General features: G+C 39.9%; 1 protein-coding gene across 1 annotated transcript in view; it reads right to left on the reverse strand.

Annotated features, from left to right (window-relative positions):
* Positions 1–23,343, reverse strand: part of LOC139123122 (uncharacterized) — a 112,465-nt gene that overhangs the window by 19,127 nt on the left and 69,995 nt on the right. The gene's annotated exons all lie outside the window — the stretch shown is intronic.

A 23,343-nucleotide genomic window follows, 5' to 3' on the forward strand; every position in this document is an offset into this window, starting at 1 on the left:
TTACTTCTCTCGACTTTCCGTAAGGGGCGCACTCACTCACACTAGCGGTCTTGACGTCGAGACTCTAGAAGTCTGCTTTGAAAAATGATACTCGCTCGTCTGCTAAATAACCACAATTATAATAACATCAAAGGAGCCGACTATTACCTAATTCAAGCTTGAGAGAGTGTATACGCCCTCTTATTCGAGAATTCTTACAAGATCACCAAAATCGGATGGTAATGGGTGACCTACTCTTGATATTTTCATATGGGGATGTCACGTGCCGACCGAGTTGAAAACATCTACCGATGTAATTTCCAAAAATATGACCCATTGTTAAGGATTTGCTTGAGAGATTTGGGAATTTCACCTTTATTCTGCTGCATGTGAAGGTTTTCCTAAAGCATGGGATATTTGCTTTCTTATCGACCCATATTTTGTTTTGTTTTTTTCGGATGAAAACGTATTTATTTATGTATTATGGATTTTTTCGTGAAAAAGTGATCCATTCAATCGAGCGGCACATACCCGTACACCTTTTCTATGGGAGTACTCCCGGGGGGGGGGGGGGGGGGTTGAAAGCTTAATTTCATACAGTTTGAGTCGTTCATTTGCGAGGCGCATACTAGTGACCTAAAATGGCAATCAAAACAGCAATGGACACTGTGTCTATCTTTATTTTATATAGAGACGTACGGAAAATTTCCGGAGCAGATTGAAAATTTACCTGCTATTGTGACATGGTCCCTATTCATGAGTACGATTCGAAACTGATGGGACAATTACCCCTTCTCCTCCTCCTCAGTCCATGGAGTATGAGGCTAACCTCGCCAACACAACGTATTCTGGACACATGCAATGTTATTGTGGACAAGTAAGAAGTCGTCAACATGGTCGAGATTGAATGTTAGTAGAACAAGAAATTGACTTTTAAAGACGGAACAAAATTACCGGAAAAATAAATCAAAACGTTGCAGTTCATAGATATGTAAATCGACTCGACACCCGTCGTGCTCTGGTTCCATTGATAATTACTAATAAAATCAAGTTTGTGGCCGTTTCGGAACCCATGATGGCACATTCAGCGCGTTTTTCACCTTTAACAGTGATTTTCCAAAAGTTAGGAATAGAATACTTATAACAGAACAGCATGAAAAAATCACTGTGTTTCATAGCCATTGTTAACCCGCTAAAGCAAATAAATAAAAACAAAGAATAACAGCGTCTCGGAGTGATGTATGGTGGCGTAAGCATAGGCGCACGGCGAATTTTAAAATCATTATATTTTACTAATAACTGTGCAAACGGAAATCGTGCGGACAGCTTTTGTGACATCCAGTGAACAGCGCCCATCAATGCAGGGCATTGCTGTGTCGCTCTGCTCTATTGTTACTTCAAGTTATGCATTCGGCGAGTTTTAATACCACTGATCTGTAATTTAATGGTAAAACATGCATTTTATTAAATAACTGTGCAAACAAATCATGCGGGCAGCTTTTTAGACATACAGTGAGCAGCGCCCAGAGCATGGCTGTGGCCCACGGTCTTGCACACATTATGAGTGTAAGGTGAACAAGACACTGAACCCACGGTACGGCATCAGCCGTGCTCTGGGCGCTGCTTACTGTATGTTTCAAAAGCTGCCAGCATGATTTTCGTTTGCACAGTTATCAATAAAAAGCATGTTTCAACATTAAAATTACTGAAAAATGATTTTAAAATTCGCCGATTGTGTAAGTAACGTTAACAGTAGAGCTGCGCGGCCACAGCCGTGCATGAGGCGCCATGTCTCAATAGCTGCCCCCACGATTTCCGTTTGTGTACAGTTATTAATAAAATGCAAGTTTAAACATTAAAATAACAAGTTTAAACATTAAAATTTCAACATTAAAATTACAAAAAGTTGTCGTCGTGCGCCTGTGGGCGTAAGGGGTGCTATTAAGCCCCTTGAGTGTCCCAAAGTATACTTTTACTAATTCCATGATATCGCATACTATAACAAGAAATGAGATATAACAATACCAACACATGATGCCTGTGTAGCTAGGTAAAACGTGGCATAGTTTTAGCATTTTTACGGAATCTCGTCGGAGCATTTACAGTTACGTAGTCGAGCGGCGTTGTGACGCGTTCAACCAAACCACCTCTAAAATTAATTCCATTAATTCTATTAAATGTATTAAATAGGACGTCCTGATAGCCTGTTCAGTTTGAAAACGTGAACGGTGATTTCGCTGCAAATTTTGTAAAATTGGCGCAGAAACTTTACAGAACAGAAGTGTAACCGAACTTGAACCTCACTGAACGCAACTTACGCAACTTACGCAACGGAATTTGGTGATTTTGTTGAGAAAACTGGTAAAATGCTAACGCCGCTTCCACTGCTTTGCTGTGAGCCAAGTTGTTTTACGCCATTAACATAAAAATATGTTCAAAGCTATCGTTTAGATGATTAAACTTACGGATTCCATTCAGACAACTATCGTTTCCCTACCCAAGCTATTGCACGGTGTCAAAGCTGTCGTTTTCATTCAAAGCTACACTTTATTGCACTTGAAGTCATTCTGTCGTTTAGGCCGAGTAGCACCGGCCCTTGGGGTGGGGTGGGGGGCTGAGCGAAGAGCGAAATGAGTGGAAAGGAAAAAGAGAAAGAGAGACAGAGAGCGAGAGAGAGAGGAACAAACAAAAAAATCTTAGCTGCGGAAGCGAACGTGTTCCGTCTCTGCCAAGACCATATAATCCCTAGTATTTTTTGCGATTGTCAAAGTTATAGAAGATTATGTATCATTTTCACTAGTGTAAGCGTATTATTTTTACCACTGCACGGAAAGCGCGATCTCTTGCCGGACGGCTAGCTCCTATCAAAATCTGAGATACAAGCCACGTTACGTCAGTTGGGCACGAGCAGAAGTGAAAGAAGTCCCAATTTGGAATATTTAAAATGTGCATACATACAGCAGAGACTAGGGGGTGTGAACGACTCGGAGACCCTCTAGCTTTGTTAGAATTATCTACGCCGCACTGTTGCTACAACTGCCATCTCTACCGTGTGGAGATTGACATTTTGTTTGAGGTAGTTTCACTGACCAGCTTCCGAATCCGGCAGGGAGATTTTTTGCATAAGCCGGCAATTTCGCATACTAGAAGAACGGGACTGTCAAACTGTCCATTCACCATGATCAGGACACCGTCATTGCGGTCTGTCTTTCATACCGCTACATGTTTTTGTATTTACGATAGTCCATGCACTTTGCGGCACTGTCGATGTCGAGTAAGCTCTACAAGTCACAGGCGTGATGTTTTCTGGGTAGTTTCTATAAGTGTAGTTTATTCGACGTTTCGACGTTCTCTTCCGTAGGCTACGGAAGAGAACGTCGAAACATAGAACTACACTTATATTAAAAAAACTACCCAGAAAACATCACGCCTGTGCTACAGGTCCAGTCATAATCGTATATCTTTTTGTCATTCGTGACTTGCCGTCTCGCCCAATTCGACCCAACTGTGGCCACCTTCATTCGGCTCTCGCCCAATGCGACCCAACTGTGGCCAACTTCATTCGGCTCTCGCCCAATGCGACCCAACTGTGGCCAACTTCATTCGGCTCTCGCCCAATGCGACCCAACTGAGGCCAACTTCATTCGGCTCTCGCCCAATGCGACCCAACCCAGGCGTGATGTTTTCTGGGTAGTTTCTATAAGTGTAGTTCTATGTTTCGACGTTCTCTTCTACTTGTTGCAACGAAGTATCGTGGTGATTATCTATACACAAAATACGAAGATTTATTGCTATCGTATTTTTTAGCAAAAGAGGGTATGGCAAATACGCTAAATTTCAAAACTTGTCGATCTCAATTAAAGCCCCAGTATTTGTAACTTTTAACCTTTTTTTATGTTCGAAATTACATATTATTCTCTTACATCCATCGTGAAATGTTGTTCAGTAAAGAAATAAGCCAAATTTGTGCTCCTGTAGTGACATACAAACGCTAAATATTGCCCGATCGAGTTGGATTGCCGCGCGGGTTTGTTGACAATTTGTAGGCTGTGCACGTGATCGAGAACGCCGATACTGATGACATCATCGAGCCTGCAACATTCCTGGGGCCTTGCCACGCCACACTGCCCGGGTAATCGCCCATGGTCGCCGGCTGAATGACCTGCGAATGGTTTTATTTTGTTCTTCTCCGTTCAAATACGTACTGCTACTGTGTTTCAGAGGATACAGAACTTTGGCAGAGGAGGCTAACATTCTATTCTGGTACCGTGTGCGTTATATACGGATTATTCAAACTGCAGTCGGTAGTGCACCGATGCGCACCCTGCAGTTGGTCACTTAGAGCTCCGGGTACCGATGTAAAATCAAGACGACACTATATACACTTGGCTCACTTCTTTAGGCAAATAGCTATCAAAATTGAGTAACTTGAAGTAATAAATTTCAGCTGATTGTCGCTTTAGGGGCAAGGTGATTGCGAAATCGAAGCAACATAGTTTGGCAATGTATGGTTGCCTGTCGAATGCAGTGAACGCGATGGCCTTTGGTAGCAAGTAAGGGAACCGTCAGTATTTACAACCTGGGGGTCATTCAAAAATTGAAAGTTATAAGGGGGTGCTCAAAATGTTTTTTCTTTATCTTACTCTGTCCTCAATGACATAATGATTAGTTGATTTATATATTTTACTCTGATACATATTAAATAAAAACAAAATAAATACTCTAACAGTACAAATAAATATCAACTAGATGAAGCAAGGCGAAAAACTACAAGAAGGTGCTACTACCAGCAATACTCATTATGAAAGAGAAGATAGTGACGATGAGAATGATATCGTGATTTATGTACTCAATGGCACCAGCGACATCAAAGATGAGGATCAACAGTGATGATGATGATGTCACACAGTAGTTTTCTGCAGTCGTTACCAGGGTTGGAAGGGGAGGCTGGTCATGGAGAAATGTTCTCGACAGATATCACTGTAAGTGCACAGGATCTAGGAGAAAACTGAACTGTTGTGAATTCATCCTTTATATTATCATAGAAGTGTATATTTTATTTGACTTGAGTTCAACAACCATTTGGACATTTAACCATACCATAATGACATGCTACCCATCCAAATTTAACAATACTAGGCCTATATGGTCGGAGACTGCTTATTAGGTGAGCTTCTACATATTATTACATGGTCCCAGGTAAGGGAAGCCAAACTTTCTGTTAGAGAGGGGGTTACTCAAAGTCTTCATGGTTGGCTGGGGTGTGACTCAAAATTTCGGAGTTTCTAATGTAATTCCTCCGACCCCAGATCGTAAATAATGACGGCTCCCTAAACAGTTGTGAACGCCTGAGTAAGAACGATCGGGACCAGTATACGCACTGCTGTATCTCAGCGAAAATTTAGAAAAAACAATGGAGTTACTGCTAAGAAATTTACAGACTCTTGGCTCTTGATGCATCAGTTACTGGGCTTTTATACTGTAAAAAGGCATTCTGAATACAGCGGTAAATTTCCTCCCAAACGAGAAAGGATAACACGCGGGCATTCTGCAATGGACGCTGTCAATTTTACCTTGCTGCAGGCCCCACACCAATCTCGGCCCCGCTGCACTTGTACAGTCCACTACCTCCATGTAGTACAGCCTTACAGGTCTAGTAGCTGGCCAAACACACAAAAAACAACGTCCAGTGTAAATTCCGTAGGTTAGAACCGTTGATCATAAATTTTCAGAACCAGTGATGTTTAAAAGTTTTGTATTGATCACTTCATTTAGGTTTTAATATGTGAATGACTTTCTCATCGAGCTGCGTCTATAATTGTCCCGGGCATTGTCCATGCAAATTTGGGGCCTGCCTTAGCTCCCTCCGATCGTCTGTAGACTACAGCCTGAGCAAATTGTACAGTTGTGAAAGTCAGATATGTATCATGAATTTATACAAAAATATAAACAACAGAATCAAACCAAGAGGTTAGTTTGCTGTCGGGCCGGGTGCGCAGGGGACGACTTTGCAGTGAGGCCGGGATCTCTCTTGTGTTCGAACTTCCATCGCATCGCAGCTAGCCGATACTTGTTGTACTACTGTAGTCCTTGTGAGGATTAGATACCCGTTACGTTCGATATTATTTTGAAATACTTTTAAATTTAATAAGTAAAACTTTTGTACTGCATTCAAGGTATAATTTTTCCTTTCTGAGTGTTTTCAATTACGCCGTACGGCAACGGTAAGCGAAGTTGATAGGCTGTGTTGCCTGCAGCGTAGCCTGGCCGTACACAAAACTTCGTTTGAGTAGACGGAGCAGAATCAGTCCCGTCATTTATTTTCAACGAAATTTTCATTGTACTCCATAATGGAAGAAACGACTAGTTCAATGATTACAATGGTGAAGTGTTGAATTTTTATTCATATATGTTTTTCTCTCTCAATTCACTCAGCAAACTTGATCTCCGTACCATCGGTCACAACGTGCAGTGCCTTGCATGAAGCTTACAATCGACTGCCTCCGTCGTTAGTTTAGCTGTTCAAGACGTTTGTTTGCACGGCTCATTATAGTCGGAACAATCTGTAAACACTTACATATTTATATCTTTCCGGTATTTCACCCAACTTTTTAGGTGAGTCTCCAGTTTCGATGGACCAGACCTTTTCGAAGAGCGTATGGTTTCTACGGACGCCACAGTAAAACTTGCGTAGATGTGGTTGAGCATGCGCGGTGGCGTGATTACGTTTCGTTTCGTGTGTCAACAAAGCTGACTTCTGGTCCGGACAAGAAGTCATTTTTCACTCCTTTTACTGTTAATCGTGAGGCGGGCTGGGCATGCAAACCATGCGATTCAGTAATAATTATGGTCTACTTTCACATACTGAGGATGTCATTTTAATCAAAATATGAAAAAAATTGTTAAACGTTACAAATACTGGGGCTTTAATTTACACCCTACAGATTCGACTGTCAGTATCGACACAGCATGGCCATGAGTCGATATCACAAAGTATGAGTTGTCTGCAGCGCTCACGTGAATCAAAAACATTGGCAAAAAATATGCTAATTACATAATTAGCATAAATTAAGTACGACGTTCGATTTCGCAGTGACATCCGTTTATACAATCGCCCTCATGTTTTCCGTCACCTTTCGTTCTGAAAAGGGGGGTTTTAGAATCGGAGGAATATGGTATAGCGAGACCACGTGATAACAAGAACTATGTTGGAACTGTAAATCTGGACTTCCGCACGATGCTGAAGTTATTTTCGTATTCGTTTTCGTATTCGTATTCGTATTCGTATTGGAGTCACTGACAGAAATTGTTATTTTTAGTCTAGGTTTCATGTATGAAACGTGCAATATACGATATTTACTGAGGTTTAAATATTGTGATATTTGATTCGTAATTTAATCTGCCAAATTTTGTTACATTTACATAAATTTGCATTTGTATACTTTAAATAATTTTGTTTACCTCATTAAATTTGAAAAAAATTACTTAAAATCGGTTGGGATCTGGTAAAGCAGCATCTTCGCTTGCCAATGTCTCTTGACCGGGCAGCTAGATGCACCCCGTAATCAGGTAGATAGTGCCAAGTAATGGGACTCGTGAGAGCGGACGATGATGCAAGGCAGTTGTTGTTGTGCAAAGGAGCTGCCTGGACGGTACCATTATTTTGCGGGGAGGGGAGATTTTGTGAGGCGCTGCAAAACGGGTGACTGTTGAAAGCTATGATGAATGGGGGACTTGTCCAGGACAACCATCTAAATAGAAAAATGTGAAAATTGTTATATCCGGTCATCCTATTGGACTCATTCTAGAATAATCGTATCCATTTACAATTTGTATTTCAAGTATTTTACTTGATTTTGATATGGCTCTACGTAGACATAACAATACAATACAATACTTTACAAAACTCTATCGCTCAACAACACACTAAGGGAGTGCGGTAAGGCAAAAATTACAAAATTGCAAGTTACGACAAAGTTGTACGTGCTGCTACAGGGGAGAAAGTAACAGAAATCAATCACAATAGGTAGTTTATCTCTCAGAGTAAAGATGTGAGCAATAATAACATAAAACCGGACCGACCGATAATTCATGTAGGCCTATTACATTCAATCAGGGCTCAAAGTAGCGACCATTTTCAGTTGCATAGTCGACCAAATTTTATGAGATTGCGACTGAAATTTCTCCATACGTGATAAAATTCAACATGTATTCGCTCAGTGTTCACGAAGCATTGTCCCGAAAGGCCGCGACCCAAAATTACGCATTGAATAAGCATAGCCGTTGGCGCGGAGTTACTCAAAGGTTTGAGCGCGGTCTCTCCACTGCACAGCGCTGCCAATGTGTCTGCTGATGTTATCTTGAATGATCTGTCAAAATAGGGTTTCTGTATATGTGGTAACTAGCCATAGCGATCAGTAACGACCAGAAACGAGCAGTAAGGGAGCGTTCAGTTATTATGGCCGGGGGTGGGCCGGCAAATTCTTCATGCGCATCAGTCAAAATAAGTGAAACCCCCCCTACCCATTGTACCAAAAAATTTATGACCCCCCCTTTCAAGATGACTAAAATTTCATGACCCCCCCCCCCCCCATTGCTTGAGTAAATTAGGTGCACACACAAACACCTCAGGGGTATGGAGCGATAGAATCCCCCCAAAAGAGAGCTTAGATTTTTTTCAAATGACCTTCCTTACAAACTCAAAAGGTGTTAATGCTCAGATTTTCCATTCTGACTTGCTATAATTTTGAAATTACCCCTCAAAGGGTTGGACAGAAATTACTGGTGGATCGCAATATTTTTGCGCAAGCGTGTGTGTAAATATTTTGATATTTGGATTTAATTAAAAATCAGCTGTTGATAATGTTGATTCACTATACATGGTATACATATATTTTCTCATACATGTATGAGGAATCTATGTAATACTTTCTCAATGCAAAACTATATCTATGCATTTATAGATATTTGATAATTTACATAAACGTACTTAAATGAAATAGGGTTGTTACAACTGGCATGAGGACAAAAAGTTTGACCTTAGAATTTCACCAAAAATGTTCATCCACTATACATGGAAGTCAATGATAAAATTGTGAATAATTTTTTTTCCAATGAAAAACTTGGTATATTTGTGCACATACAGACGTACAATAATTAACATAATTGCACCTGATTAGAATATGATGGTTAAAGGTGCATATTATGTGTACAAGAAATCTGATTATGGAATTTCACTGAAAATATTCATCCATTATACAAGGGAGTCTATGAGGAAAGTATGAATAATTTTTTTCCAACACAAAAAATAGGTAAACCACGTATTAATGTACTCACGATTATTGATATCAATGTACTTGATTAGATTAGGGTGGTAACAAATGGATGCGTTTGCGAGAAATTGGATTTTGGAATTATACCAACATGTAGATTCACGGTGCATGGGAGTCTATGAGGAAAATATGAATAATTTTTTTCCAATACAAAACTATCAAAATCTGTGTATTTATAGACATTTGATAATTCATTTTAAAGTACTCAGTTAGCCTAGGATTGTTAAAGGTTGATATGTGTGCAAGAAATTAGATTTTGGAATTTCACCGAAACGCTGATTCACTATACACTTGAGTCTATGAGAAAACTAAGAATAATTTTTTACAATGCTAAAATAAATTAATTTGTGCTGTTATAGGTGTTTGATAATTGATACAAATGTACTTGATTCAAATAGGGTATTCAAAAGTTCAGATGTGGACAACAATTATGATATTGGAATTTCACCTAAAAGTATTATTTAACTTTTCATGGTACTAGTAGTCTCAGTACAGGTAACTGTTAAATAATTTCCCTGACAAAAGTAATAGGAATTGTTCATTGCCCTCAGTGCAGTGAGCTTGATTTACAATAAGACAAGCCTCAGAGTTGTCAAGTCAAGATGTTCATGTAACAGATAATTATACTTTTGTTCAGATTTACAGGTGAATAAATTCAGAGAATGAAATCATACAACGAATCATTTTATCTCCCAGAATATTTCTGAACACTGAAACTGCTTTTTGAAGGGACGGATACTTATGAAAATTAAGTGACCCCCCTCTGAGCTGTTTGAAAAATACATGAACCCCCCCTTGCGGTTTTCCCCCCTGGATTTTGCCGGCCCACCCCCGGCCATAATAACTGAACGCTCCCTAACGAGCAATAACGACCTAGAACTAGACAGAACGAGCCAATAAGGGATCGTAACGAGCCAAAAAAAATTGATCTGTCCCTAAGTTAAACTACAAGCACAGTTCCCGCCAAACTTAGAAATCACGCCCTCTATGACGTTTGGTATTGCCAAAAATTCTGCAACAGTGCTCATACAGTGAGCAATAACGAGCTAGAAATAGAAAGTACGAGCCAATAACGAGCAATAAAGAGCAAAATAAAAATGATCTGTCCATAAATTGAACTTCAACTGCACTTCCCGCCTGTCTTTGAAATCCCGCCCTCTACGACATGCTTTGTACAATCTCGAAACCTCTGTGGCAGTGCTCAGTGAACGTGGCGTACTAGTGAAGCCTGATAAACATTTTTCGAATAAAAAGAAAAATTCACATTTATTTATGTATTGTTGATATAAAAAAGAAAAGTCAATTCCCAGAGAGCACATAAACTTGAACGCATGTAGTATCCGTTTTATATTCATGAAACCACATTTGCCTGAACTCTGACCCTTGCCGGTGATCATGGTAAGGGACTGGAGAGAGATTATGAGGGGAGGGCCCCATTTTAAAAATTAAATCCGGAGTCTGTTGGGCAAACCATTGATAAATTCCCCGACAAAACAAGCGATATCCCTACATTCATATATGTTTGATAGCTTATATATGTACTTTATAGAAATTTTGAGGTATAAAGAAGTGCATATGTGTACATGAAATACGATTTTTCTCTCATTTTACTCAAGCTGTTGAGCTACTATATGGCAATCTATGAGAAAAGCATGGACTCTTTTTGCGATACAATACTGACTATGTCTTTGCATTTGTAAATGTTTGTCAATTACAACGTGGTGTTTGGAAGTGAAGATGCATGTGAGATTTAAAATTGATATGTGAATTTCGGGTCAAAACTACAACCTCACTACACATGGTAACTGCTAAACTATAAACAATTTTTCCCTTACAAAACCACAGGGGGGGAAATCAGTCCCCTGGGTGGGGAGGGAGGGTTTTTGTGCAACTGTTTACTTTATTTGATTTTATTTTGATTGATTTTCAAATGATAAAGCTATTCTTTAAAAGGTTCATGATGTTTTTTTGAGCACGTAAATTGACGTGCGTCACTATTTTTCATGGAAACACGTTTAAAGTTCGTAATTCACCATTTTTTTCCTCAGCGTCATGTTGAAAAACATCAGCCCTCCCATCTTATAATTTCTTTCTGTCCCTTAGTATGAGTAATCCATTTGGGAAAAGATCATATTTTGGGGGCTCTTTATTGCCCCTTATTGGCTCGTTCTATCTTGTTCTGGCCCCTTATTGCTCGTTATTGCTCGTTATTGCTTGTTTCTGGTCGTTATTGACCGTAATTGCTTCGCTGCAGTTTGTTACTGGTAACGGCCGCACCATGTCCAAACATGCCGTAGAGGGCGGGATTTCCAGGATTGGCGGGAACTACGATTGCAGATTTATGTATGGACAGATCATATTTTTTGGCTCGTTATGGCTCGTTATTGGCTCGTTCTGTCTAGTTCTAGGTCGTTATTGCTCGTTACTGCTCGTTTCTGGTCGTTTCTGGTCGTTATGGCTAGTTACCACATTCACAGACACCCCCTCAATGTTCGCTTTGCCGTACATTTTCGTCCGTGTTCATAACTGAGCACCCATTCATTGGTAAATTCCCGGGGACAATTCATTGGTATTATCACTGTATGTACTATAATGATGAAGTTTCGGAATGCGAATTAAGTTGAACTTGAAGGCGACGTGCAAAGTAACTGATTTCACTCCATGCCCAATGTGTCTAGGTCGGTTCTGAATGTGTGACATACACGTGTTTGACTAACAGCAGTGTATCTGTATTAAAACCTGTATCTCGAGCATGCTGAAGCTTAACATATTTACGATGTGGTTTAACTTTATAAGGGACAGTGGAAAGTACGAAGTCAATGTCAACCACTACCCTAGTGTGGGGTATTTGGAAATAATCTTATGAAGTTTGATAAATGCCTCAACCCCGGGAAAGACAACTTGGAAACATTCAGTCAATAAACATAGCTCTTTATCAAAAATCTGCACTTCCAAAGTCTTTGAACCATCCACAGTTCGGCGATCATCAATTTCGCTGGCTTGACCAGGCTAAACGAATACAATTTGGAAGGGTAACCGATTTTCAAAAATGTCCCCCAACGTCCCCCATCAACATAGCTCAATGAAACTGCCATCCTTTGTTCATCTATATGATCGATTGAATAACTTGAATGACATTGCTCACAAACACATAAGTACGCGAAAATGGGATATTTTTGAACTGCAGGTGCTTGACCTGTCACTGCCGATACTGAAAACATTGAGGTCACGATCGCACTACGTCAAACAGAAAGCTCGAAAAGTTGGCAAATTACGACTTGCTTTGGTAGGCTGTCACACACGTTCGTGTATCGCCGATGACGTCACGCACGCTCCTCCCATGAGCCCTTTCGCGCCCATGGGATTCCGAGCTCACTTCCATAAATGTCGTCTACTTCAATGTCTCTTTTCGTCGCTCCGTAGTCGTCGGCGCGTGCAATTATGTTGCAAATTTGAGCTGCATTTTATTCAAGGGTGATTTTGGAAGGGATAAACGGTCAATGTCGCTGGACTTAGGTTTCCCTTTAAGTGAAGATAATTATAGAGGTACGAGAATTACCGACGCTGTAGTGCTACGCGTAAGACGTCTCCGATACGAAGGGTTGGGGGGTTGGAGAGTTGAATAGTTAGTTTAAAAATTTGAACATCGTCAATATGGTATAATCGAAATTGTTCTAGAAACGGATCTCACTGGGAGAAACTTTTGATCACAACATAACCGCGGACATTGCCCGATACAGCTTGTATACATCTGCTATCAGCACTGCAACACATACATTATTCGATTATTTTCAAAGACGATGTCATTTTTCTAATTACAAACAAAAAATTGTACTCTCCACTTGATGTTCTTCTGAAATTCTGTACTTTCCTAGTGTATTTTATGTAAACGTAATAATTTTGTATTCTATCCATATTTGAGACACACCCTTTATAAGGCTTGTAGGCAAGCCTTTGTGGGAGAAAGAACGATGTCATTTTCTATAATTTGTATCGGTTACTGTAAATCTTCATTCTAGTAATTCGCCAAATTTCAACATTTCGCCACTTGGGCTTGAATTCCCACGATTTACCGGAGGTGTAATTCTTCAAAATTGGCGGCAAATTACATTTTAAAGTCTCTTTTGTTTAAATTCAATGGCAGCGCCATTCAAGGCACCCGCGAGTCTCGTGAATTCCTGTGATTTTGCATGAAATGTCTGACGCAAGTTTGGAGAACAGAAAAACAATGGTCCAACTTTTATCAGAACTGTAGCTGTCAAGTATCGCTTTTCATATTTTCACAGCTTGGATTTAAAACAATGGTGTTGTGACATGTCTCATGCATACTACGTATTAATCATTGTGAAACTATAGCGTTGGCAAGTTTTCTTGTCGACAAAGTATTGTAAATTGGAGAGTCAGACTTTAGGGGCCTTGGAGTGAGCATATCTCCAGGCTCTCGGAGCTAAGGGTTTGCCCCAGGCAGCCATCAGGCTGACCTGGGGAAATAAAGTTATGAGCGCAACGTTAATTCCTGTGTCGCCCTGATCTATATAGTTACTACATCTACGCGTACTGTGGTTTGAAGTTCCCCTGAATCCTGATTCAGAACAGCAAGAAGTTTCCTTTACAATTTGATATTGTAGTGAGGTTAGTCACGAGGTTAACCGACCGAATTTTTCCTAACTTGGCCTTGCATAGCGTTAAAACAAAGGCCGAAATTAGCCGATGTCCCAAACCAGACACGAAGACTTCGAAGTCAGTGACGTAATCGAGTTGAGATCTGGGCATGCGCAATCGTTCGAAAACGACCCTCCAAATTAAGAGTGGTGACGAACTGACCAAAGGGTATCGCAAACAATATTCGTGTAGAAGTTATGATATTATCAATAAATGTCATATATTAAACTTTCATTATACAAACTTACCTGTGTCTAGTGTGTACCTATTATTTTCCCACAGTCCCTCCACTCACCGACTTTGCTTTACCCTAGCTATCTCTGTATAGTATTTCAAAGAAAATATTCCATATCTGTTAATCATGACACTAGACGTTGATTAAAGAAAGGGAAAAGTTACAAAGTACATAAATATAATATAAACTCTAGAAACTGCTAAACGATCTCCTAAATATTCAACTACATAGCAATCTTTAGCGGAATCTGATCTCCATCTTCCATGACGCTTCCAACAACAATCTCCGATATGGGCGTTAGCTGCTGCGGTCGCACCGCCTGAACGACGAGAATGCAGGCCAAAACGACTTTTCAACAGCACCGACCGGCTTTAAACGAGCAACTATACAAACGTTTGCTCTACTATAGCATAAATTTTTATTACCAGAAACAAACTTACAAGCGGCATTTGACCTATAAATTGGGCGGAATAGAAAAGGACTGGCGAAATCAATTTTCGCGACTTAAGTGTATCTCAACAGAATTGTTCATGGGCAAGTGATAGACGAATGTTTCGAAATCACAAATTTGTCTCGCCCGGACAATATTTGTCTGTTTTGCTACGTCAAATATACAGAACGATATGGTCATTAAATTACCAACTTCATCAAATCTTAAGAAGCCTCAAAAACAACAAAATGAGAGCAAGGTCAATCATGCAAACTGATAAATCGCTACAAAATGCACGTAACATATCGCAGGTAACTGGATCTTTTCTTCCTCTAACAACTGGGGCTCGTCTCTTTGCAGCTTCAAGCAAATCAATGACAAAAGGGCGAGAGCTTGGGTCAACATGGCCCCCAATTACATACGCCCAAATGATGCCGTAAACGATATTAGAAATAACGTTCAGTGAAGTTCTGCTGGAGTAAATGAGTAACAAACAATGTAACGTGAATAGGATTTATGCTCGAAAGATACTGTCCTCCTTTAGCTCGAATGAACTGATCCCAACGCTTAAAATAGCAGAAGTATTTCTTGACCATATTGTCGCTTCGTGAAGCCAGTAAATGATAGACCGATTCTCCGCTAATTGATCGAGATCAGGACTTGGTAAAGGTATGCCTACTGCCTCCTTCATCCATCGCCAACGTACCCTAGATATAGTTTTTATATATTCGTAGGGGTCCCTAATAACCTTTAAACAAAGTTCCGGCGACCCTCTTTCTTTTACTACTCTTCAACTTTCTTTTCCTTATGAAAACAATAATTATTCACGATATATCAATCGATGGAAAGATCGCACTGTTGCGTACCTGACACTATATGAGAAAAAAATCCCGACTTAAACATGCTGTGCATTGATATATTTCGCTGTAATTAGACTTCTTTTCCCAGCCTCTGCTACACTCGCAACACTTCGATACGCAGCGAGAGGGGAGTCTATAAATAGTTTGCACCTCGGATCTTGCAGTGTATATTTATTTTGTTTTTGGGAGGTTCTAAATCTGGTCCAATGTTGACAGAACCTTTCAGAAAATATGTTCACTGTCATTCAGAGTGCTTCACTTAACCGTGAAAAGTGGCCTTTCTTCGCTTACCCATGAAAAGTAGCCTTGCTTCGCTTACCCATCAGAATAGTCTGAAGAGAAAGTATTATCTGAGATCAAATTTTCTCACCTGCAACCAAGCTAATTCAACTTTAGATTAAGGTAATGTTGTAAGCTTCCTATGTTTTCCAATGTCGATGGAACCTTTCTGGAAATTTGTTCACGTTCGTGCGGAATGCGTTGGTTACTCTCAAAGATAGTTCAAATGGAAAGTGGTTTTCCCGCGTGCAGCCACAAAAGTTTAACTTGAGATAAAGATGCGAAAAATATGTGAGACAAGTCATCGTTGATGACACAGTCCCCACTTGTTAATGGGTACTTTGATTACAGGTCCTCAGAGAGGATAGAGTCCTCTTCATTAGGTCTGTGATAAAAATACTTTTGAATAAATTCGCTTGATACATATCTGAGGTGTAGTTCAGGACATAAAAAAAAATCGTAATAAAATGGCCACATGGCGGCCTTATTGGATCGTATCATAGAACAAATTGATGTGCATATTGTTATGTAGGTCATTTACCCCACACTCATCATGACCTGAGTTCAATTAGTCTAGAACATTCTCAAGGTCACTGCCCTTAATGACCTCACAACCTTGAATTCAATTAGTCATGTTTGGAATGTTCTGGAAAGTTGATTAGTTGTGTAAGAGAGATAATTTTAGAACAGTAATTAGCATGTCAATAAAAGTTCTAGATTGTTCTATATGCCTTTATAAAAGGGACGTGCACTGCTTCCAGTCAGACTTTTGGGATCGTGTCTCTTGTGTGTTACTAAACTCCAGCAGTAGTCATTCTCAAGACCTTTCAAGACCTTCACTGCCAATGCTGGATTTATACTGTGGACTTTGTGCAGTTTCAAGCCTGCAAGCCAAAGGACTGTTCATTCACCGACTGACTGTTACAACTCTGAGACTGGAGCTCTGCCGTCCCAGCTGAGATAAGTAGTCTGTACACTTTTAAAGCTTGTACTCTATCCCTGACTTAGCAATTAGTTTTATTTTCGTAATAAATTTTGTTTAAACGTTAACTGCTGAGTTCACCCTTTTGTTCGTTTTCTCTGCACGTAACAAATTGGGGGCTTGTCCGGGAGACGAACATTTTGAGCCGTTTGACAACATTTTGCCAGCCTTTTTAAAACTACTGTATACTGTGAACTCAGCGAAATTTAATCATGGCGGAATTTAAACCAGAGGAAATGGATGACCTTGATCAGGACACATTTATTCCCTCAGAAAAGACGACCTCATAACACTGGCCAATTTCCTTAAAGTAGAAGTCAAAAGATCTATGTGCAAGAGGGAAATACAGTACCGTATTGCCAAACATCTAGTTGATTTAGGCCAATTTGAGGAATCCACCCTGAAAGATTATGAGCCCGAGTCTACCTCTGAACTCAGAAAATTAGAATTAGAAATGCAGACAAATTTGGAGATCAAGAAACTAGAATTACAAATAGAAAAAGAAAAACTACAAATGCAGTTAGAAATGGAAGAAAGACAGAGAGAGAAAGATAGGCAGGAAAGATTAGAAATGAAACGTTTAGAGCTTGGACAGTCAGGAAAATCCTTCCCTTCACACGGTTTTGACATCACTAAGCATTTCAGGTTAGTCCCCCCTTTCCAAGAAAAGGATGTTGATAAATATTTCCTTCATTTTGAGAAAATTGCTCAGAGTCTGGATTGGCCTAAGGAGTCCTGGTCTATGCTTTTGCAGAGTGCTTTGGTGGGTAAAGCCAGAGAAATTTACATTCAGTTGTCAGTAGAGCAGGCTTCGGATTATGATTCTGTGAAGGAATTAATTCTCAAGGGCTATGAGTTGGTGCCTGAAGCTTACCGTCAGAAATTTAGGGATTGTGAGAAGGTGAAGGATCAAACTTATGTTGAATTTGCTCGAACAAAAGAACAACTGTTTGACCGTTGGTGCTCTTCTGAAAAGGTCAGTCAGAATTATGACAAATTACGACAACTTGTTTTGATTGAGGAATTTAAGAGGTGCATCCGGAGTGACATCAAGACGTTTATCAATGAACAAAAGGCAGATACATTGGAGGTTGCTGCACGTTTGGCCGATGATTACTCATTGACTCACAAATCTTCATTTCTCAGCAAACCATCCCAGTCCTTTTCCTACAGAAACAATGCAGGTAAATTAACTCCTACTTTTCATCCAAGAATTTTTCAAAGGACAGTAGAAAATCAAATGACAACAGTTCACAAAATTCAAGTAACACTCCCACATCATCAGATCCCAAGTCTCAATCTCCTTCTGACAAACAGTTCGGTACACTTTCTTGTAATTATTGCAAGAAAGACGGCCATTTAATGTCAGATTGTTTCAAATTGAAAAGAAAACGTGAAGGTCAAAGTGGTCAAAGTGGATCTAAGCCCACCGGCTTTATTTCTTCATCAACTCAATTAGATTCTAATAATGTGTGCAACACATTTCTGAGGTTAAATCCCTCTTATCCCCAATTAATGAGGTCAAGGTCAATTCTTCTCAAGATAGCATTATGGGTATTTTCGAACCATTTATTCACGATGGTTTTATATCACTTTCTAGTGATTTCTCTTCCGCTACCCCTGTCAAAATTTTAAGAGATACCGGGGCTTCCCAGTCTCTTTTGTTGGCAGATACCCTGCCGTTTTCTGAAAAGTCATTTTCAGGTTCTAAAGTTCTTATAAGGGGGTAGATTGTAATGACTACATTCCTGTTCCTCTCCATAATGTCTATTTGTCTTCGGACTTTGTTTCTGGACCTGTGGCTTTAGGTATTAGGCCTTTTTTGCCTTTTGAAGGGATTCACCTTCTTCTTGGAAACGACCTTGCTGGGGACAAGGTCATTACTAATCCACTTGTGACTGATAATCCTAGTTTAGATCAGGATCCAGAGCCAATTGAACAAGAGATACCCGATTTATTTCCTTCATGTGCCATTACTCGAGCCATGTCAAAGAAAACTTCCGAGAATCAAAATACTCTCAAAAATAATGTCACAGATGTTGACTTAAATGACACCTTTCTCAGTCAGGTGTTTGACACGGATCATTCCGTTATCCCTCGTGGATTTGAAACTTCCAGTAAAACTTCTGCTGACCAAAGTCAGACATTTTCTAGATCAAATCTCATTGCAGAACAACACAAAGACCCAGATATTTTGTCTTTGTTTGACAGGGTAGATGATGAAGGTAAAACTTCAGATAGCTCTGTTTCCTATTATACAAAGTCTGGTATTCTCATGCGTAAATGGAGACCTCCAGATGTTTTGGTTGATGACGATTGGGCTATAAAACATCAAATTGTGGTTCCAAAGCCCTACCGTGCTGAAATATTGCGCCTGGCCCATGAAACGCCCTGGGCTGGTCACTTAGGAGTCAGGAAAACTTATCATAAATTCTCAGTCACTTTTATTGGCCTAATCTCAGGCAGGATGTAGCACATTTCTGTAAAACTTGTCACACATGTCAAATGGTAGGAAAGCCGAATCAGACCATTCCAAAGGCCCCTTTACAGCCAATTCCTGCATTTCAAGAACCATTTAGTAGGATACTAATAGACTGTGTTGGGCCCCTACCAAAAACAAGATCAGGAAATGAGTACATGCTGACAATAATGTGTACATCAACTCGGTTCCCCGAAGCCATACCACTGAGAAATATAAAGACAAAGACTATAGTGAAAGCTTTAGTCAAATTTTTCACTTTATTTGGCCTCCCTAAATGTGTCCAGTCCGATCAAGGCTCCAACTTTATGTCTGGAATTTTTCAACAAGTAATGGATCAGCTAGGCATTAAACAGTATAGGTCATCCGCCTATCATCCAGAAAGTCAGGGTGCTCTTGAGCGATTTCATCAAACTTTGAAAAACATGATTAGGACCTACTGTTTTGACACAGAGAAGCAGTGGGATGAAGGAATTCATTTTCTGCTCTTTGCTGTTAGAGAGTCAATTCAAGAGTCTCTTGGTTTTAGCCCATTTGAGCTTGTATTTGGACATACAGTCCGTGGCCCACTTAAGCTAGTTAAAGAGAAATTCCTATCAGACGATGATGATTGTCTGAATATTTTGCAATATGTGTCAGATTTTCGTACAAAACTCTCTAAAGCATGTGAATTAGCCAGAGAAAATCTTGAGTCATCTCAGCAGTCAATGAAAACCATATATGATAAAAACACCTCAAAACGGAAGTTTGAACCAGGTCAAAAAGTTCTTGTTCTACTTCCAATTCCTGGCAAACCACTCCATGCTCGTTACTTTGGGCCATACCTAATTGATAAGAAATTGAGTGATTTAAATTACATCATAATAACACCTGACAGGCGAAAACAAAAACAGCTATGTCACATAAATATGCTTAAGCCATATTTGGATAGGGATAATCCTACTAAAACAAAGCCTGTCAGTACAGTCAGTTCTGGCCATTATGAAGATAGTGATACTGAAACTGACTTGAGTGAAAATACTCTAAACTCAAAGCTGGGCTCGGTCAAGCTTCAGAACTCAGAAATCCTGGAGAAGCTGGAGTCTACAAAGTTGGCACACCTCCAGCCAGAACAACAACAACAGGTGAAAGAACTGCTCCATGAATATAACACCTGTTTCAAGATGTTCCAACGAGGACAAACGTCATCTATCACGACGTTGATGTTGGGGACAGTAAGCCTGTAAAACAACATCCATACAGACTGAATCCAACAAAAGCGAAATATCTCCAGGAAGAAGTCAAATACCTGCTGGACAATGACTTTATTGAACCCAGTAAAAGTAACTGGAGTTCGCCGTGCATACTTGTTCCCAAATCAGACCACAGTTATCGTATGTGCACGGACTTTAGGAAGGTCAACACTTTAACAAAGACAGACACTTTCCCAATCCCGAGGATTGATGACTGCATCGACCGAGTGGAAAAGCCAAGTATGTGACAAAATTTGACCTACTGAAGGGATTTTGGCAAGTCCCTCTGACGGATCGTGCTCGTGAAATATCCGCCTTTGTTACACCAGACGGATTGTTCCAGTACAAGGTGATGCCATTCGGAATGAAGAACTCTCCGGCAACGTTCCAACGGATGATCAACGACGTCATATCCGGGCTAGACGGGTGTGCAGCCTACGTTGACGACGTCGTCCTGTATAGTGACACCTGGGAGGAACACATCAAGCTCATGCGAAAGTTCTTTGAGAGACTGAGCAAAGCAATGTTGACTGTCACCTTGCCAAATCTGAGTTTGGTTGGGCAAGGGTAACTTACCTCGGACATACTGTAGGACAGGGTGAGGTAAAACCTGTTGATGCCAAAATCAGTGCCATTTCAAGTTTTCCCATACCAAACTGCAAACGACAACTGATGCGCTTTCTCGGTATGGCTGGTTACTACAGAAAATTCTGTCCAAATTTCTCCACAATTGCTGAGCCTTTGACTAACTTACTTAAAAAGAAAGTAAAGTTTGTTTGGTCAGAGCAATGCCAACAGGCATTTGATACACTTAAAGCCATACTGCAAAGTGCTCCAGTGTTGTCTGCACCAGATTTCACTTTGCCATTTAAATTAGCTGTAGATGCTAGTGATACGGCTGCTGGTGCTGTTTTATTGCAAGAGGATAGTCATGGTATAGATCATCCTGTTTGCTATTTTTCACGCAAATTTAACAAATCCCAGAGAAACTACTCTACAATTGAAAAAGAGTGTTTATCTTTGATATTAGCTTTACAGCATTTTGAAGTTTATGTTACTTCTTCAAATCAGCCAATAGTGGTTTATATTGATCACAACCCTCTTGTTTTTCTGCAGAAATTTAAAGGCAAAAATCAGAGATTGCTAAGATGGAGTTTAATGTTACAGGAGTTTAATCTTGACATTAGACATATCAAAGGCAGAGACAATTTAATTGCAGACTGTCTTTCTCGTATTAGAGTTATTGTTGTTCAATTTCAAGAAGTTTTACTTTAGAAAAAAAAATTGAGTACTTAAATCTTTTTCAAGATTACATTTGCAAAAGAAAGATTTTTCTTTGAAAAATTTTCTTTTTTTTGAAGAGGGGGAGTGTTATGTAGGTCATTTACCCCACACTCATCATGACCTGAGTTCAATTAGTCTAGAACATTCTCAAGGTCACTGCCCTTAATGACCTCACAACCTTGAATTCAATTAGTCATGTTTGGAATGTTCTGGAAAGTTGATTAGTTGTGTAAGAGAGATAATTTTAGAACAGTAATTAGCATGTCAATAAAAGTTCTAGATTGTTCTTACATGCCTTTATAAAAGGGACGTGCACAGCTTCCAGTCAGACTTTTGGGATCGTGTCTCTTGTGTGTTACTAAACTCCAGCAGTAGTCATTCTCAAGACCTTTCAAGACCTTCACTGCCAATGCTGGATTTATACTGTGGACTTTGTGCAGTTTCAAGCCTGCAAGCCAAAGGACTGTTCATTCACCGACTGACTGTTACAACTCTGAGACTGGAGCTCTGCCGTCCCAGCTGAGATAAGTAGTCTGTACACTTTTAAAGCTTGTACTCTATCCCTGACTTAGCAATTAGTTTTATTTTCGCAATAAATTTTGTTTTAAACGTTAACTGCTGAGTTCACCCTTTTGTTCGTTTTCTCTGCACGTAACAATATGTATGACAGACATCCAGCTCTATGGCTTTGCTCAGAATTAGATATACGCATAATTAATGAGGTACAGTATGAAGCATCATAAGGTCTCCCATCATACCATATATGAAGGGTGTACCACTTGTGGTTACTGAGTTGTGGACAAATATCTATATTTGAGGTCAAAGGTCACCAAGGTCATGTGACATTTTGTCAAAATAATTGTATTGCTAAGTTATCCCTATATACCAAAAATCAGACCGCTAGCTCTATTGGGTTGCTCAAAATTAGATATGTGCATAATTAATGAGGTACATATGGGTACAATATGTGGCGTCATAAGCTGTCCCATCATACCATATATAAAGGGTCTAGCGCTTGTGGTTACCGAGTTATGGACATATATATATATTTGAGGTCAAAGATCACCAAGGTCACGTGACATTTTGTCAAAATATCTGAGCTATCATCGTGAATGGAGGGACATGACCCAATCTATAAGCCCCCTGGACTTCATCCGTGGGACTAAAAACTGTGTCACTGCATCCTTTTTGCAATATATGAATACGATGAGAAACTAAATTTTTATTTTTCTTGGCCTTATACATGGGAGTCTATGGACTGCCTTATACATGGGAGTCCATCTTATACATGGGAGTCTATGGACTGCCTTATACATGGGAGTCTATGGACTGCCTTATACATGGGAGTCTATGGACTGCCTTATACATGGGAGTCTATGGACTGCCTTATACATGAGAGTCTATGGAGGTGAAAACTAAAAAGTCCTCTAACACGGCCAAATTTGATCGCATTGTGAAACAAATCGACGTGCATCTGTATGGGGTAGGGTACTATTCTTGTGCAAAGTTTGAAAGAAATTGACCGGGGCATCTCTGAGATATCTGCGTGAACGGACGGACGCACGCACGCACGGACGGACGCACGCACG

Source organism: Ptychodera flava, chromosome 22 (assembly GCF_041260155.1).
Source record: "Ptychodera flava strain L36383 chromosome 22, AS_Pfla_20210202, whole genome shotgun sequence".
In the NCBI taxonomy this organism is placed as follows: Eukaryota; Metazoa; Hemichordata; class Enteropneusta; family Ptychoderidae; genus Ptychodera; species Ptychodera flava.